The sequence below is a fragment of the Cryptomeria japonica genome, chromosome 1 (genome assembly GCF_030272615.1).
Source record: "Cryptomeria japonica chromosome 1, Sugi_1.0, whole genome shotgun sequence".
Lineage (NCBI taxonomy): Eukaryota > Viridiplantae > Streptophyta > Pinopsida > Cupressales > Cupressaceae > Cryptomeria > Cryptomeria japonica.
Genome location: NC_081405.1, coordinates 132,200,936 through 132,217,308, shown reverse-complemented (window position 1 = coordinate 132,217,308; position 16,373 = coordinate 132,200,936). Strand labels below are relative to the sequence as shown.

The following is a 16,373-nucleotide window of genomic DNA, read 5'->3' as shown; positions in this document are numbered from 1 at the left end:
ATTTTCCTATTTCTTATACCTATCCTCTAATCCGAGTCAACCATTTATCTTTTCACTTTTTAATCCTATCCCTCCATTTTCTAGGATGTTTTCTATAAAAGAGATCTCTTTCCCTCTCTTCCAATTAATCAATCAAGTATAAACACTTTGTCTACATACTCAACCAAATAATCACTAACAACGATTAATCTATCATGACAACTATACTAATAAGATTATTCAAAAAATAAATTTAATATTTTGAAACAAATTTAAAAAATAGTCAGGAACAATAAAATATAGGTTAATGATGTTATCTATCATGGCAACTTTTGAAAATCGAAGTGTGCATAAATTTTCATCCTGGTTGGGAACTCGTGCCTTTCAAACAAATGCAACGGCAAAAATTGGCAGCATCTTGGAGGAGGTTTGAAAAAGATCAGTGAATTCTCTTTAAATTCTGCAAACGCGGAAATGGGATTTCCACGTTTTCCAGAGGGCATCTGAATGATCTATTGTAAGTACTGTCAACACCAAAATTCTCCATTGAAATAAGAACTATAAAAATAGTCACTTCTAAAAATCGATGCCCCGAGCAGAGTAGGATGAGTAAGGGCTCCAAGAAGGTCTGGTTAAGGATTTAGAGGTCTCTCAATTTAAAAAAAAATCATCGAGTAAATTTGATTGGGAATTTCTTCAATCTTGGAATTTCTGTTTCTATTACACACATAAGAATGATTAATGTGTAAGGAGGGTAGAAGTGTGATTAATTGTCTAATTAATTTTCATTTCGAGGTTTTGCACCCATCCCAAGTCATGCAGTATATATAATCATCTATGCTATTTTTATTTAAAAGTGAATTTGTAACTCAAATACATTTTTCTAGATCATTTAGCGTGCTCCTAAATGTCCATTTGAAATCTTTCTATGCTTTTTTTCCAATGAATTTCTTGTTTTCAATTTAGGGTGCGGAAAATTAAAGAAAGTCTTGTACACGAATGATTCAACCTTGTGTGTTTTTAAGAACAACACATAAACCGAGTATACTGAAAGTTCATGGTTTAATAGTAGTTTCTCCAGGAATTATGTCCTTTTTTATTTAAATTTTGTTTTGGTAAATTGCTTGTGTTTTAACCCTCCTTTTTTCTTCGCTCACCTAGAAAACATGCAGTGTCCATACATTCGGCATTATGCCATTTAGCTTTGATGCCATGGCCAAGGAAATCCATAACAAGTTGACTGAGGACTGATACCCGGCTCTGTGATATATTACTGAATTGACACGGTGTTGTATCCTTGTCTCTGTGACTTGTGCTTGTTTCTGTTTCGCTGAACTTGGGAGAACATAATTGATGTATGTGAGTAAATACTAGAATGTGAAATAATTACTCTGACAATGTATGGATATTATTCAAGTGAATTGCTGTAACATTGGCGAGGTGTGATATCCTAGTGGAAGATTTGAGTGGTTATGTGAGCTCACTTATGTCGTGCACATCAGTGACTGTGTAAGTTAACGTTTTGATACAGCCATTGTTGTAAATGACATTGTTTTTTATCTAGCCAAGAAAGAGAGTGCATAGATCACAAGTTCATAGAAATTTAAAATCTTAATCGTGATCATTATGCACTAGATTATTACTTTGAACTACAACCATGAATTATTGTTATTTGATCTTCTGATTTTTAAATAGCTGGTTTACTGATTTTTAGTGCCATTATGGGCTCAGATACCATTGATTGGGGCCACATTCATAGTGAGTGACATTGATAAGCAATGTTCACACTTTAGAGCCCATAACACATCCATTTACTACAATCCACTTTACATATGCAATATTCACACTTTAGAGCCCTTACAGATTGATTATAATATTGTAGAATCCAGGAGTATCAATTGTTGAAGACACTGATCTATTAATCCTCACTCAATCAGATTTTACTAGGGACTTTATATTTTAATCTTAGAACCTTATGACATTTAAATAGAAAGTAAATAATTATAAAATATTAATAATGTTATAACCATGAGATAAAGTAATAACTATATAGGCTCATGAATGGGCTCAATCGGGTGAATCTGAATTCCATTTTGTTGGTGACTATTGAATGGATTTTCCCTGATGAAGGTTGGTTGAAAATTAATTTTGATGGGACATCAAAGGGTAAGCCGAGGCCTTCTGGAATTGGATTTGTTGTTCGGGACTGGACAAGGAGTATACTAGCCATGGGGGCTCAAAGAGTGGAAGATGGTACAAATAATACTGCGTAGGCACTGGCGGCATTAAATGCAATAAAATTTGGGAAGAAAATGGTTATCACTAACTTGCATCTTGAAGGGGACTCTTTAATCATTATAAATGCTATTATTTCGGGAGAAATTCATGCTTGGCATTTGAAGAAATTCATAGTGGCTATCCGTAATGAGTTGGCAATTGTCCGGGATTTCCAAATCGGACATGTGAGATGTACGGCAAATCAGGTTGCTGATTCGTTATCAAAGTGGGTAGTGAATTTTCAAGAAGTTGGGGAAGTAGGAATTGAGGATTTTCACGCTCTCCCAAATAATGATTAAATTCCTTGGCATGTTGTGAAATGATATTTGCATTCATGAGGAGGAAAGGGATGTGATTGATGGGATGTTGGGATGGCATTAAATTGAGAGGACTCGTTTTCATCTGCACTTCATTTTTTCATGTGCGAGCTGGTGGGAGAAAATGGAGGCGAATTTCCCTCTCATCACCTCCAAACCCCAAGCTGCGTTTTTTGGGCTTGTTTCGGCTAGACGGATGAAGGGCCTAGTTATGTTTGCGGATGATGAATTCATCCATTTGATGGAGTTGCTATTGGGGGAGGTTTTTCTGCATGTGAAGCACAAGTATTAGACAAACATGGACATAGTGACTGCGGTGGTTGCTTGGGGGTTAGAGTTGGGAGATTCCACAGAAAATGTCCTGTGGTTGGTGTTATCAATTTTGGAGGACGAGTGGCTGGTGGGTTTGAATTTGGTGCTAGAGTGGGTGTTCCCTAGAGCGGGCTTTGATGTTCGAGAAGGAATTGAAAACCCCACCTTGGCTGAGATTTATGAGCTAATTCCCTTCATGTGTTGGCTTGTTGGGTATAATCGTGATGAGTGGCGAGCTGAGGCCCTTATTGCTTTGGACTCGTTGAAGGCGTTGCTCCGATAAAGAGAAAGGATTGGGGGTGGTGCCATGGTGGTTGTGGAGGGTGTGGTTGGTGACAGAGGAAGGCGAGGACAGAGGTGCGAGAGGGTGGCAAAGAGGAAGCAGGGTGCATGTGGCTCAGGTGGTGGTGCAAAGCGATGAATATAATGTCCTTGGTTTAGGTTTTTTCTAGTGGTCTCTGTTTTTTGATCTGGTTGTTTTTTTTTCTGGCACACGTTGGTACTAGGGGAGAAGTTTTTGGATACCCCTTTGTATGTAATTTTTTGTCCTTGTAAATAGGGCTTTGGGCGTATGGGTTTTTTCCAGTTCACGGTAATGGTTATACCTGTGTTTTTTTTGGAATGTAACGGGCTATGGGGGGTGTTTGGGTAGGTAGATGCTTTTGCTTTGAATTTTTCATCTCAAAGCTCGATGAATGATGTTATACTGCTCATATATGTAAGCTATTATTTTCATAATTAATAAAATATAACAAGTATTATCGACCAAAAAAAAAGTAATAACTATATAGTAGTAATATTAATTATGTATTTTAATTTCATTTAATAAATTTAATGAAAGATTCAGAAAACTTTGATTTCTGAAAATAAAAGAGGAGAGGTGATTGACCAGGGAAGGAGCCAAACGCTTAGAGAAGTGTAGAAAGTATGAGGATAATGGCACAACTATGCCAGAAGGAATTATGTCATATGTAGGTAGGAGACTAATTTTATTAACTTGACACAATGTTAAGATCTCTCTAAAGGTAAGAAACCAAAAATGGATGCAATTAATAGACTATGAAGCTATTGCCTTTAAGTGAAAGATATATATTTTAATTGAACATCACACCTCCCATTGCCAAAAAGCTTGTTATAGAACTAGGATGCCAATCATCACATCCCACTTGGTGATTTGGAATTTGAATCTCACTTCCTTGTCATTTCCCCTAAAAAGGGGAATTTGAAGGACTCTCCCCATGTTCCTTTAGATGGGATTCCCCCTTTTCAAATTCTTGTCCTCATGATGTGCATGGTTGTTCTAGTTTTACTCCCCATTTGCATGAGGCTTTTTCAAAGCACAAATTATCTAGTACTAATCAAGATCCCAAGATTCCAATAAGTTTGAAACCAAAGCCAGATTTAGAGATGGAGATACGGGGGCAAACAGGTGAGCCAAAAGGATCAATATTGAGCTTTTGAACACTACTGAGTGTAATTTGCAAACATTGGCACTATCTAATATGGATTGGAGTCAAAAGGATAAAGGATCTTCGCAAAGAAACAATGAGCAAAAAATGTCTTCATGTTTGTCCAAAGAAGACAAATCTAACAAATCTTAGTTGAAAATTAGAGATGTCAACCAACTCCCCAAAATTTTGGATTGAGCTTCTTTTGCTCCTTTCAGTACCTTTGTCAAGATATGACTATTGAGTGTCATATACTAAAACAAAATGTATAAGTCTTAATTGCCACACCTTTGAATACTGACAAGTGGAATAAGAATTTCAATTTCTGTAACAAAGTAATCAAGTCAACAATTTTCGATGTGAAGGTTCCAATGGAAAATTTTTGGTGTGAGGACACTCTTAGAATATCTATGAGCAGATTATTGTTCTTTGAAGTTCTAAACTCAAGAAGTTGAGTTTGTCTAGTTCCACCTAAAAAATGCAAACAACAAATCATATTCAATAATGCCTCCTTTTGCTAACTAGAATGAAGCAAATTAAAGTCTCAAAGTTTAAGCTATTTTATCCATGGAGTTTATAACAAATTTGTAGTGTACAAATAACCAACAATAAGTTATATTAATGTCAACATGGTTGACTCCTATTAAAAAACTATAAGCGACTATGATTAATCATTAAAGTAGTATTGCAATAATGTGACTTTGAAATTTATAATCTTTCAAGTGTATTGAAAGAAAATATGGTATAGTAGCACATTGTTGATATCTAGAAAGACCTTTTGTCTCCTTCAATGTCAAAATCTTGGATAGTTTGATGACTGATGCTTGACTATTCTTTGTCCCAATTGCAACACAATAGCCTCAATTTTAGAAGTTAGGTGTAATGTCCCCATTTTAGCCTGTTATCAGATGATGTGTCATTAGCCCATTTTGCCTTGGTCTCGAGGGCTAACCAGGACTTCACAAGGATCAGAGAGGGATTTGGCCTAGGCAATTTCAGTTTCAGGCCAATCAGAGTTGTTTTGGTAGGGTTTCCGGATACTTACAATTTATAGTAAGTCAGCAGTGGCTGGGAATATTTGATGCATTTTATGTTGTCAGTATTTTGGTGATCTTAATTCTTCATCAAGTTTGCAAAAATTAATGAGCCATTTATTAATTGGGCGATTAAGTAAAAATTATTAAAGTTAAATATTTAACTTTAATGAAATAATAATGCTGGGACTAATGTTTTAAGGGAAAAATTAAAAGTTCCCTTTAATGAGGAGACACAAGGGGGATGATATTATTTTTATTATAACTTGTTCAGTCCCACATTTATGGTGCTTTGGGATTTGTGCCCAAAAAGTGTGTTATAAATGAGAGCTTTTAATGCTGAAGAGGTTATCTTGGGAATGGTGATATTTTGAAATTGGTGATTTCTGGAAAAATTTCAGGAGTCTTGGCATTTGGGGATGAAATCCCTCAAGTGTGGCACTTCTCTTACCTGTGAAAGACCAGGTTGGGAAGTTATTTTTTAAAATCAAATTAGTTTGGGATGGACAGAAGTTCTGAGAGTCCCAGCTGAGAAGAAATTGAAGTTCATAGCAGGTATTTTATTCATTTTCAACGCTGGATAAGATGCACATTGCTCATATTGTGTTTGGCGTAGCATATTGCAGCCTTACTGGAGGTAGTCACAGAGTAAATCGCAACATCCTTGTGGGATAGGTCATACTACTCAGTGCAGGAATCAGTGGAAATAGTGTGTGGTCCAGCATGGAGCTGAAAGGAGGTGTGGTCTGCCAATAAGCAATAACGCAGGTCCATTGTGGATAAGCTGCTGCTAACTACAGACAGAAAACGACTTGACTGAGTTCATCGTCCATTTTGTGTCACTTGGTGTACAGATGTTAGCAAAAATGTTGTGCATAGTGTGTGTTTAAAGAATGTTAAATTAACAAGAAAAACAAACTTAAACGCACCTGGTAACAGCAAAAACTCAGGCATTTGAAATAAGAAGAAAGCTACAGAACTTGGGTTAATGTAAGGCAACTGTTCATTAAAATTCCTCATAGTCAGTTCTGGGAAAAAAGTGAAGCGAAGGGGCAGCCTTAGCTACGGCAAACCCACATGCTGTGTGAAGGAATTAAGCTGGGCTTAATATACACTTACTTAGCTGAGTTATGGAGTTCACAAACCTGCTGAAGACGAAACCATTTTGCCATTGAGTACAAATGCACCACAGAAGTTATCTTCCAGCAAAGGGAATCGCTGCAACTTAGCTGCTATTGACGGCTGTATCACTGCGACTTTATGAAGACAAAATATAATCCTTGATGGCTGTAATGAAGATAGAAGTTATCTTCCAACTTGACGGCTGTAATGACCTTGTGATTGAGCTTTATCCATGGTTATGTAGAGGTTTTACTATTGAGTCTTGTTACCCAAAATCTATCAATTGCTATATCTCACACATTAATCAATAGCTCTAAGTCATTACAGATACCTAGTTGGTCATGTGGCTAGTGAAAAACCAAAATTTCTACTTCAGCGTCGTTGTAATTGTCATACTGTTGACGTGTATTTTGTACACAATCATACACAGAATAAAATACCGACAAGCATCTTATCCTCTCTTGAGAAAATAGTCTCTAACTGCTGAAGATCTGCAAAAAGGATCAGTTAGATGGACTCCAAGGTTCTTTTAGTGGGGTCTCCACGTGTGGACAAGCTTTTTAGTGGTATGATGTGATTTGCTGTTTCCTCCAAGGCGTCTTACGTATTCAAAAGCTCGAAGATTTTACTAGACTAAAAGGAATTTTCAAAAAATGGAAAAAGGACAGGGTTTAAGAAAGTCTAATCTAGCCTAACCCTATGAATGACTTAGCATGAATGAGATTTGGCAAGACTCAACCAACTTCAATTTTGCCATAAGATAACAACTCAATTGAAATTAGTGCGATCTTCTAGGGTAATAATGGTATTCAATGCATCAAAGACCAAGGACACTACTACGAAGGTACATATCCTAGATGCGAAAATGCTTGAAGATTAAGGACTCAAAATGTTTTCCAGTCGACCACGCAAGGCGTTCCTACAATCAGCAGGAAGCTAGTGGTTTGGATTGCGAATCCTACCAAATATCAAATCTCACACTTAGTCTTTCAAATTAACAAACTACTTTGATTGAGCGTGATTCAAGTACATCCAACAACCATGAAGATAACTTATGAAATTTGCAACAAAACACCATAACTTCAATATTTTATTGATTTCCAAGTCATCATATACAACAATTGCTTGAATTTCTCTCTTCAAGACTCAATCTTGCTACAAAATAAAAATTGCTTACAACTCTAATCTCTCTATTTCACTCTTAACTCTATTCGACTATTAACTCCTATTCTATATCAAATGAAATGAAAAATGGGGGTATAAATAGCATCCCCAGTTACAATGAAAGGTCCAGATTGAAAGTAAATCAATGGACAAGATCATGACACCTAAACCCTAATTAGGGTTTGTTACAAATGACCTCCTTTTTACTGAACAATATTAAATACATAGCCAAATATTAAATTTGGCACAAAAATCTAGGAGGTATCAACCAATGAGAAATAAGATGTCATGTCATCTGTAACAACCTTTCATCTAGAATCTTATTCCCTTTCCAATTCTCTTTCTTAGCGTATGCAATGAATTTTGTCACGATTTCTTCGATTTCTGTGCTTGGAATCTCGGGAAGATTCTTGATACTCTCTTCTAAGTGGATAACCTGATCAAATGCATCTAGAAGAGCTGTGTCCCAAGTAGGTTCAAGTTCCTTCGTTCTATCAATCAGGAGCATGGTGGCATACATCTGATCATACTGCTCATCTGTAACATCTGCGTCCTTGCGAAAGATGATCTTGATTCTATCCTCAAATTCCTGGATATCCACATCTGTCTCGACCTCGATCCTTCTGCCAAGAATGGTACGAAGTACCTCAAATACTCTGTCCTGGATCGGATTGATCACCTCCTCAACTTGACCACATCTAACACTGATGTCCTCAAAGAGAACACTCTTTATATGGAGTAAGGTTGACCACTGAAACAAACTGTGAGAATCACCTTCTAAGATCCTCTCTTGTGCTAAAATTCTTCTGGATGTGTGTCTTATAACTTTCAAGACAGGGATGACAACGTCCTTGGTATGGGCAAATGCAGCTACTGTTGCCATCAATCTGTGAATAATCTCAAGAACTTGGATAGCCTGATGGGTGATCTTCGACATCCTTGTAACAAACTCAATGGCCACCGTGTGAGATCTATCCATCCAACTACATGTACGCTGGACCATATTCCTGAATCTTTCTGCTTCATTGATTGATTGAAGGGGCAATGCCTGCAATGGTGATCTAACTGGATCCTGACGTCCCAAAGGTTCATTGATGTGACTGAAATATGTCCTCCATGCACCGACCTCTTTCTCAAGCTTTCTATTCTTTTCTACTTCTTCTCTAAACTTATCCTTCAATGCCTCAAATGTGTCGGTGGCATCATCTAAAGTCTGCTCTGCTGTGGATGGTCCTAACTCAATAGTCTGTATATGATAGTCCTCTGCTAGGATCTCACCCTCATATTTGTCTGCTGCCGGTGTAGCTATCTGCAGTTTTCTAGATCCAGTCTCATCTCGAATCATCTTGGACATCTTTGTAGCCTTCTTCTTCTCTGTTGTCATATGTGAACGTCCAACAAGGCTCTCTAAATCAATTGCACTGTCCTCGTCCTCAATTACGATCACCTTAGTCAACCTTTCCTTCAACCAATCTGGGATATTTGATCTTGTCTCTTGAACTTGAATTTCTTTATGTACCATTTCTTCTTGTCTGGGAGGAGATGTTACTTCATTATCATTATCTAAATCATAGTCTTGGAGAGATCCATCGGATGAAACATGCTGTGCCTGTTCTTCCTCCTGTCTGTCATTCTGTACCATCGATTCCATGGATTCTTCCACTCGAACTGTTCTATCCTCTGGCCTGGAAGAAGTACCTGGTGTTTGATTTTTGTTAGCACCTTGCTTTTTCTTGGAAGGCTCTTTCTTCTCTGATCTTTCCTTTCTCTTCGAACCTCTCGAATGGAGATTGCCCTCACTGGCACATCGAAGGTTACCTTCACCTGAATTCCTAGGATTAGGATTGCCTTCACTAACACTGGCTCCACCTTCGGCTGGCTTTTCTTCCAAAGTAAAAGACATGGCTATGCCTTGTTCTCTCAACTTCTGATGCTGAACGTCTACCCATCTGCGAGTACAAGACAAGACTGGTGCCATCAATTCATCAAAATCCACGGCCTCGGGCTCATTCCAATTCAAACTTATTGTTTTGCTTTCTCTATCATACGAAGATTGGATGTGCCTGCCGTTGTCCTGAGCTTGGTCGGCTACTCTGTAAATCTTACATTTCCTGATGAAATCCAGAGGCAATCTAGAATGTATCTTTCGTTTTACTTCGAGATCATCTAGGAGATTCATCATAAAATCTTCAATCTGGTACTCATGTCTAAATCTTCTACCGACCGTCTCCTCTAAATGTCCATGTGGATCAAAACTATTCCTCCAAGCAAAAGATGAAAAAGGATACAAGGCTAACTCCTTCTCTGCGTCATCCATGGCTAAGACATTAGGACATACCTCAACTGAATTACCCAAAATAATAGGTACCTGAACTCCATTCTGATGTCTGTGTCTGAATGCCTTCACATATGCTGCCAACTGCCTTGTTACTTCAAGTAACACAATTCTGTCTGTCGGGTACCTCGACAACATGTATGGAGGTAAAGGACATCCATACACTCTAATGTAAGTGAATTTGGGAAACTGAATGAACCAAGCACCGTACCTCTTGATGAATTCCTGGGCATCCTGAGATAATCTGTTGTGAATTCCTCCTTGCAACGTCCTTGTGATGTTCATCGTGAAAGTATCATTGATTAACTTGTAGTTCTTCCCTGGTGGATGATGCAAGTAGGTATAGGATTCACAAACTCTGACCTCACCGGGTCCTCTTCCAATCACTCCTCTGTGAGGTAGTCCTGCGTACTCAACGCTCCTGATTAAGGCATAGATGACGTATGAACTCATGTGGAAGGACTTAGTAGCCCTGAGTCTTCTCAACTGTACGTCCAAGCAATGGCTAATTATCCTAGCCCAATGTATTGTACCCTTTCCTTGAACAATCACCTGGATGAAGTAAAACATCCATTTCTCAAAATAGAAGGCATGAGGTGCTCCTGTAACTCTGTTGAGCATGGTGATCAAATCTCTGTACTCCTCTTGGAAATCAATCCTGTGTGGTGTGTTCGGTACTTTGCTCAGACGGGGACGACTCTTAAGTAGCCAGTTCTTGTTGATTATGCTTAGGCAAGCATCTGGATCATCATCATACACTGATCTGGCTCCTTCAATGCTCTTGTATATCATGTCCCTGTGCTCTGGAAGATGGAAGGCTTCACTTATGGCTTCCTCTGAAAGGTACGCCAAAGTGTTTCCTTCGTTGGACACAATTGTCCTGGACTGTGGATTGTAATGACGGGCACACTCGATCATCAACTCGTGGCACTGAATGGCTGGAGGAAAACCGGCCGCCTTAATGATGCCACTCTCTATTATTCTCCGGGCGACAGGTGATGGCTTGCCGATGTAAGGAACCTCTCGGAACTTCTTCGTGCTATAGTTCCCCATGTTTGTATCTCCAATGTTGTTCCACTTAGACACGATCTTGGTCTCCACTTCTTCGGTCTTCTGATCTTCTTTCATGAGAGCCGAGCGACTGGTGGATGCTCCCGCCTTTGGAGTCGCCATACCTACACAACATTTCATTATAAGAAATAGATTTTGCAATAAATAACGTAAATAAGAGAGATAAATTTTAGGAAATCTTATGATAAGTCTCTAGAGTTATCATTTCCTAAAATACAACGATTGAGCTAAGAGATACTCAAGGATCAAAATTTCAAAACTTGAAATATGACGATGAATGAATAAAACAATAACAATAAAATCGCCATACCTCGATAGAGAGCTAACTCTAGAATGCAAAAACAAAATTTGCCTAGGCAAAATTGAGGTATAAAAGTAATCTTCAATATGATCTCCTCAAAATTGACTTCGCCACCTCTGGATAGAATGTGATCTTCACTTATCGCCTTGGACGTGGTCTCAAATGGATCTTCAAATTCGCACTAACAAATCTCCAAGTCCTTAGCAAATTCCCCTTTGGCGTGGTCTTAGATAGATCTTCAAATTCGCATCACCTTTTGATTGCTTACGCCACCTTGGATGGAATTCGCACCTCTCCAAACACACTTCGCACTCCACGCAAGATGATACTAGCGCCACCTTTGGTTTGAAATCGCACCACCTTTGAATGAATGAAACTCGCACTACATTCGCCTCTTCTCAATTCGCATGAAGGAAGGTAAAATAATGATGTAGAAAATGATAATTCTATCCCCCTTATATAGCGCATTCATCCTTCACCCCTTAGGCCGACTTAACAAAAATAAAACCATTTTAAACGATTTTTAAATGATTTGCAATAACATGACAAGGCCGACCTCCATATATGAGCGCTTGAAATTGATTTTTTATTAATTAAATAATTAATTATTAATGCCTTGCGTTTTTTATTTGCAAATTTCGATTTTAATAAAGGCAAAAATAATTAATAAATGTCTAACGCCATATTAAATGCCAATTTAAATAGGATTTTCAATTTTTAAATCGATTTAGCATTTAAGGAAATTTGAATTGTTTAATTTGGCGCCAAAAATATGAAAATAAAGGGACATACCTCATCGCTCTGGTCCCTTGGAGAGGGACAGGAGCGATCCATGATTTTGGTCTAGATTCTTGCGTTTTCAACGTTTAACTCCTTTACTTCCATGTCCCAAATTGATCATCTGGTGGTCCTTTCGAATTTGAATGCCTTTCTTGTGCGAGCAAATGCATCTCATGATCATTATCGCCCTGGTCCCTTGGAGAGGGACAGGAGCGATCTCCATGTCTTCATGTTCATCTTGTATCTTTGACCTTCGAAATATCAATGTTTGTGTTCTTTTGCGTTTATTCCCATTTGCTTTTATTATGTGTTTGGATGCATTAAAGGGACCATCGCCCTTGTCCCTTGGAGAGGGACAGGAGCGATCCATTATTTCTCCTTGATCTTGGCGATTTTTAAACTTCGATCTCCTTTGCAATGTCCTTCAAACGTCGTCCTTCGCACTTCCTAACCTCGCTTCGCCTTGATCTTTGAAGGAACGTGAGTGTTTTGATAGTATCGCCTTGGTCCTTGTCCAAAGGACAGGAGCGATGTGGGGCCTTTACACGATTTGGCGATGTTTGGACGTTCAAAACTCTTGTTTATCACCTTGTTGTCATACCATGGACCCTCCAGAACATTGCAATATATTGTCCTTTTGTATGAAATGATCAATACATCTAATATCGCTCTGGTCCCTTCCTGAGGGACAGGAGCGAAGTTCATCATTATGTGCTTGTTCTTGTTTGTACCAACTTGCAATTATCTTCATTGCGTGGAATGACGTCCTTTCGACCTTCTTGGTTGCTCGAAACTTGTTTGCCTTTTGAAATCTACGCCATTATGTAAATATCGCTCTGGTCCCTTCCTGAGGGACAGGAGCGAAGTGGGTCTTTAGAGCGCAAATCCTTCCATGTGATGACCTTTACAACCTTGCGCTTGATGGAAATGCCTTGAAATGTCTTCGCCACCCTTCGTCTTGACTTGGAGCGGTCTTGAACCTTGGAGGAACGACCTTGAACTTGCGTAGAGAGTATTATCATCATCATCGCCCTGGTCCCTTGGAGAGGGACAGGAGCGATCCTTCCCTTGTGGCCACTATCTCACTTTGCCTGGTTCCAAGTTTATATTCAACGGACTCGTCCTTCTTCCCTCCATTCGTTCATGCCTTGACATCATTTGTAACTTTGCAAGAAAAACAATTATATCAAAAATCGCTCTGGTCCCTTGGAGAGGGACAGGAGCGAACTAGGCATTTAGCACTGGTATGGACGTCCAAAAAATCTTCAAATTATATTCAATGCGTTCATCTCATGTTTTCCCTTGTTTTTGAACGTAAACTTGCCTTGACCCTTGTCTGGATTTTGCAAAATGGAGGAAATCGCTCTGGTCCCTGGGAGAGGGACAGAGCTACAAGGTACCTCGCCCTGGTCCCTTGGAGAGGGACAGGAGCGATTTGGTCAATATAGGTCATTCTCCTTCGTTTTTGCATCTCAAATTATATTCATTTGGCAAAGCATCTTCTCTTGGACGTCCTCACATCATTAAGTTGTCGAAATCTTGCAAGGACGAGGCGAAATTTAATTCGTAGCTCCGGTCCTTCACTGAGGGACAGGAGCGATTTTCCTTCTGGAGGCCTTTCTGTGCTCATGAAAATCTTCAATTTATATTCAATGGAAAGATCTCGTCGTTCTTCATCACTTCAAACGTAAAATTTGTCTGGACTCTGCAAGGATGATGAGATATTTGAAATTGAGCTCCCGTCCTCCACTGAGGGACAGGAGCGATTTTGCTCCTACAGGCCAAAATAACAAGATTTTTCACATTTTAACACTTCACGAGGCGAAAACAAATCAATTCCAATGCCCAGGATCAAAATTCAAAAAGGTCAAAATTTGGTCAAAATATTCAATCAGACAAAAATTCATATTGACGGTCAACACTTAGACAAGTTTAAGCTCTGCATGAACATTCCAATTGAAAATTAGACCATTTTGGCGAAATCATTGCATTCAAAATTTGCATTCTAGAAAAGAAGCTCAGAAGCTCTCAAAAATGACTGGATTTTGGCTTGAAAAGGCAAAATTTAAAACCCTAAGGCTTGGCCCTAAATCCAGACGACTAACCGACTAACAAAACCCTAAAAACGAAAGCGAAAACGAGCGAAAAACAAGCAAAAAGAGGGGGTCCCCATTTGGTATGGGGCGATGTGTGAAATGGTCACAACATCTGGCGACACCACTGAGAAATGTTGCAAAACATTTGGGAATCAATCTTTCTAAAAGAAGACTCAGAAAACCTCCCTCAACAAAACCAGGAGTTAAGAAACACTTACAAGAAGAGACCATCATATTGAGACAAAGTATCAAGTCCACAGTTACCCATGTGTGTGCAAATGCGTTAATTCCCCTCAACAAGACAATCATGATCTTCAGGTTCCCCTGTGATAAGCTACGTAGTTCTTCTAAACTCCAAAAGCATCCTGGATAGAGCCTCGCTGCCAGTCAGACGTCCATAGTCCCGACGAGGTTATCGCCGCAAACTCACGAATATTGCTCCATTGCCAGCCAGGCGTCTATAGCCCCGATGGAGTTATTCGAAAATTCCCTTTAGCCAATTTGATATTTCCTTTTAGCTCATTTCTTTTCTTTTGATTTTTTTCTCATTTTTTCATCTTTTCTTTTGATACTGCTTTTCAGTTCTGTCAATTCTTTGGCTCGTGAGTAGTGAAACTCACTAGGGTTTGAGGATTGCGGTGGCGCTGAAGCTAAACTTTAGATTTTTCACCGATCACGGCTTCGCCTGTAAACCATAATGACTCGGAGATTATAAGTATGTGAAAATATAATAACTGGAGGACAAAAATACGTGAGTTCAATAAGCTAATCTACTTCAATGCAAATATATCCTGACTCAAAGCTTCATTAAAAGAAACTCCCTTGATAATTCCAAAAGACCTCATGATTTTCCAAATGCATCCAACAATCCAGCAGGAAGTCAGAGCGTTATAAAACAAAATCACCCAATGTCAAATGGATACCCCTCAGGACAAAACAAACTAACCTAAAACAAAACACCTAAACTAAGAAAAACAAAAGGGCAAAAGCAAAACGGGGAAAACAAACAAACGGAAAACAACGAAAGCAAACTAAACTAACTATGTACATGGGAAGGCCTTGGCATTTTAGGATTGGAAATAATGTTTGAGATATCTCCCATTGACAGGCAACGGGATGTCCTCTCCTGTTAAAGTCTGCAACCTAAATGCATTTTCTCCTAATATCTCTGAAATTTGATAAGGGCCTTTCCAAAGCCTATCAAACTTATCATGTTCCCCTCTTTTCTCATGTGCTTTGTCCCAATACAGGACGAGATCTGAAATTCGGAACGCCTTGACTCTTGCTTGTCGATCAAACCATCTTTTCACCACTCCTTGGTGTTTAGCAAAATTTTCTAGCGCTTGATCTCTTTTCTCCTCTAAGTTCATCAACTGTGTCAACCTAGCTTGCACTGCATCTGTGTCTTCCACGTACTCCTGGATGAATCTCAAAGTCGGAATCCTGAGTTGCATGGGGAAGACTGGGTCTTGGCCATAGACTAGAAAATAAGGCGAAATGCCTAATGCGTTTTTTGTTCTAATTCTGTCTGCCCATAAAGCAAATCTCAACTGGGTGTGCCATTCTCTGGGGCTTCTCTCTAATAATTTCTTGATAACACTGAGCAAATTTTTGTTTGTGGACTCTGCTAATCCATTACCCTGAGGATAATAATTTGATGAAAACTTGAGGGTTATCCCGTACTCAAAAGCCCAATTTGAGAATCTCAATGATGTGAATGCCGATCCATTGTCGCAAACCAACGCATAAGGGCATCCAAACCTCGTGATTATGTTCTCCTCTAGAAACTTGATTACAACTTCAGTAGAACAAACCTTAAGTGCCTGTGCCTCTGACCATCTGGTACAATAATCTGTAGCTGTAATGATGTACTTGTGTTGTGCTGAGGATGCGGGGTTGATGACACCAATAAAGTCCATTCCCCATTTAGCAAATGGTCTGGCTTCAATCACCGGATTCAGTGGCATGGCAGGATTTCTTTCTCTAATAGCTGCGACTTGACATGTGTGGCATGTCTTAATGTGATTGAATGTATCTTTAAAAAGCGTAGGCCAGTAATATCCTGCTCTTAGGATCTGGTGAGCTGTGGCGAGGTTGGCTCCATGTCCGGTTCCAAACTTGGAATGGAAATGTTCAA

The 16,373-nt window shown here is 39.0% G+C and overlaps 1 protein-coding gene across 4 annotated transcripts in view; it reads left to right on the top strand.

Annotated features, from left to right (window-relative positions):
* Positions 1–285: 285 nt before the first annotated feature.
* Positions 286–16,373, top strand: part of LOC131063049 (uncharacterized) — a 96,448-nt gene continuing 80,360 nt past the window's right edge. For 3 of the 4 annotated variants that reach the window (XM_057996826.2, XM_057996822.2, XM_057996825.2), the window contains exon 1: positions 286–496. The gene's annotated coding sequence lies outside the window, so the exon portion shown is untranslated. The remainder of the gene's footprint in view (positions 497–16,373) is intronic. The other variant, XM_057996823.2, reaches the window with a different exon arrangement.